Here is a 3,678-nt window from a genome sequence, read left to right as displayed (position 1 = left end):
GCTGTGGATTTCCGTGCCTGTTATTTCGCCTACAGTTGTAAGAGCTCCGCGCACGGAGGAGCCGTCCGGCACGTGTTCGTTGTTCTTTATTGATGGCAAACATATTGCAATGTAGGCTACCTCAGAACTGGCTATCCCTACAGACAGTTAACAAGCCAACGCCAACCGCAACAAAGAAAACGAAAGAAGAAGAAAAGAATGGGGGGCTATTACAATGTAAGCTTACCACACATACCACGTGCAGTCACACGGTCATACTAACACTACGGAAATAAAAGGAAACAAACAATAAAGGTAAAAGAGGAGTCGCGCAGTGACACAGGTAAGAGACAGTGAGTTCCTTACTGTCTAAAAGTACTTTTCAAGATTAGTTTAACTGAGATTAACTTTCGCATCTGTAGGAAATGCTTCTTCAGCTTTATAAAGAGAACTGTATATAGTATGTATAGTACGTACTGTCATTTAAAAGACGCCTGCACACAAGTTTTTTTGTAGCGGCTTTTCCGCATAAAAGATCGTATTGTGGGGAAGTCACCGTGCAGAACTACAGCATAATTCAGGCGGCTCAGCTTCCGCTTGATAGAGATAAATAATAAACGTTTAATCAGTGGCTCCAATGTATAGACATTGACTCCTTAGTGTTCTTCATCAATAATTTCCTCGCGTTTGAAGCGCTCTCGATCGGTCACCTCGCCACACGCGATGAGTGGAAGGAGTTCAAACGCGCTCATGACGTTTCTACTTCAAGCGCGATGTTTGCCGCCGCGTTCTTGCCGGTCCAAAACACCATTACTTAATTTGTTCTTGTCAGCTGTGTTTAAAGAGATGTTGATGCCTGTAGGCGACACCTGTTCTCCTCTCTGAGATGATACATTGGCACAAAACGACGCAAAAGCTTGAATGTATAAAATGATATAGTGATATATGCATATAGTATATCGTCTATAGTTCACATACGAAAGGAAATGTTCTTGAAGATGTACCAAACATACATTTTCCACGGCAGGTGGGTTGCCTGACGACTGCCTTGTTCAAGACAGTAATAGCGCCGAGAGGCGGCTTAGATCAAAATCAGCAGCATGCACGCCTATTGCCGCGTTTAGGTCGTCGGCCGAAAATTGCCTTCCTCTGGCGGCATCAATCAACGTGCCTTCTAATTTCACTAACAGCGCCATGCCAGGCTGATCAAAGTACCGCCGCATTTCGCTCATAATACGGCCGATCGCCTGAAAGCATTCTTTGCGTAATGCTGCTTTGGGATCGAGCGCAACTGGTGGAAGAGAAGAACTATAGACATCTCAAACCACATCGGCGGCTTTATAAGCCTTCCATTTCGAGGCTCCTTCAGACTATAGTGGAGTTGCAACAGCGCTCGTGCGGTCTTACAATTCCAGGCGGGACATTGGCTTACACGGAGTTTCTGCAGCTTTCACACCTGCAGCATAAACGTAGAGCCTTATAGATCACCCTTGCTATAGTTCCTCACACGGACAAAACAGAGCTATGGAGATATTTATTCCCAATAACGATTCAAACTTTCCCAGGAGTGTTTGGTAACCCTTCAAAACGGCTTTGCTGTTGTCTGCCATCGAGCCGATTCCTTGAAGGATCTCACTCAGTGTTTCTTGGACCCTGGTGTAGTTCTCAGTGAACCTTTTCATCGACTTTACCCTGACTGTCCACATTGTCGGGCACAGTGGCCGAAGGCTATTTGGCATTGACTCTGACTCATCCGATGGATCCCCTACTGAGACAAGAACAATTTACATTGACGAATAAACACTTTTGCGCTTTTTTGATTCAAGAATGACTTTGGAAAGATCTTTTACGGTACTCAAAGCATCGCCGATGATATCGCAGCTCTTACTAGTTTCCTGCAATGGAAGATCTAGGCAATGACTACTACAGTGTACATACAGAGGTCTCGGCTCAGAAGTACTAATCTTTTTCTGGACAACTACAAAACGGCCGGACAGGTTAGCTGCCCCGTCAAAGCAGTGGCCACGAATGTTGTGGAAATCAAGGCCAAGGCGCAAAATCATATCTTTTATGACCATGTATCCATGCAGCGTGTCAGCCCTGCTATCTGGCACGTTGTACATGTCAATATAGTTCTTCGTGGATGTCGAGTGCCCTGTCAGCCCAACGCATGCAGATGGCAAACTGCTCTTCACCTGTCACATCAGTTGTTCCGTCAGCTATTCCGTCAAACCGCGTCTCTAACGATTTCCCGCTGTATCGTGTGGGTCATGATCTCAATTGAATTGAATTCTCGGGTTTTACTTGCCAAAACCACGATTTGATTATGAGGCACGTCGTAGTAAGGGACTCCCGATTAATTTGGATCACCAGAAGATCTTTAACGTACCCCCAATGCACGGAACACTAGCGTTTTTTTTTTTTTTTTTTTTTTTTGCATTTTGCCCCCATCGGAATGCGGTAGTCGCAGCCATGGGATTTGATCGTGCTTAGCAGCGCACCACTAAGCCACCGCGGCTGGTGTGATCTCAATGAACTCGTTCTGCACGTCACCGCGTACCCATTTGTCCCTTTTTGCCATCCATTTCCTCAATGCTGGAACATCCACTGACCTTTCGTCAAGCAAATCGAGTAGATTTCCATCGTATTTAGTGCGCCCAATCGGAGCACGGCCCGTGCGACACATGTAGCGGACGGCGATTACAATGACACGTAGTGCCGCGTCCTGGCTTCCTCCTGCTGCTTGCTACGCTGCTGTGTTAGGAGCTATGACACACGGATACCCCTCCGCCTCGACAGGTTGTGGTTCAAAGAATTTAACTGAAACTGACTTTTTTTTTTCATGCCGCCGGAGCCTCTCTCTCTCTATATATATATATTTTCCAGTTATTAAGCCCAGTCTTCAGAAAAGCTGGTTCTGCTGCTCCAGGCCGGCCTGCAACCCTGTCCCTTGGAAAACGAAACGCACTCAATCGTGACAAAGCACTACATCGATTTTGCTGTCCTGACGCTAATTTTTCGAACCAATCCCGCTGGCAGGACCTGTTAATTACTCATGTTTCTTGGAAGTGTGTATAGCTTTGGGAAGGAAGCGAGCGAAGGCCTGATGGAACTGACTCGACCTCAATCGGTTTGCTACACGGTGAACTCCCGCCACCAAGCAAGTGCTTGCTGCCTGCCTTGCTCAAGTCCACTCTTCATCCGGTTTGGTCAACTGGCTCAGACGTCGCAGGTCTTTCTACGAAGAGAAGAAAGTAAGGTTTTTTTTTTTTTTTTTTTTTTTTTTTTTTTTTTTTTTTTTTTTTACTATGGCCTGTGTGGCCATCTCGGCAGAACTGTAATGGCTCTATGCGGATACTGAGAGTCGACCCTCCTTTTAAAGTTGTGGAGCACGCATTAGGGCCTCAACACTGGAAAAAATGTACCTGCGGAACAATCTGCGGACGATGACGATGTCTGGGAAGACCGGATGAAATCAGGCTGTAGTCGTTGTCCGTCGGCGATATCTATGGCCGTCGCAAGTTCCGACCGGGTTCCTGGGAAATCACGAGGTTTAAGTTGCTTCCATTGGCTGGTATTTAAAACGCAGTTTTATTCGACAAGCCTTAGCTTCAGAGCATGTTTCTTGCGTAATATGGCTGCATTGCTGGGACGGATACTCAAGACAGGTATACCTACCACTAACAACGCAAAATGAAG

This window comes from Dermacentor silvarum, chromosome 1 (genome assembly GCF_013339745.2).
Source record: "Dermacentor silvarum isolate Dsil-2018 chromosome 1, BIME_Dsil_1.4, whole genome shotgun sequence".
In the NCBI taxonomy this organism is placed as follows: Eukaryota; Metazoa; Arthropoda; class Arachnida; order Ixodida; family Ixodidae; genus Dermacentor; species Dermacentor silvarum.
Note: the sequence above shows the minus strand (reverse complement) of the source record.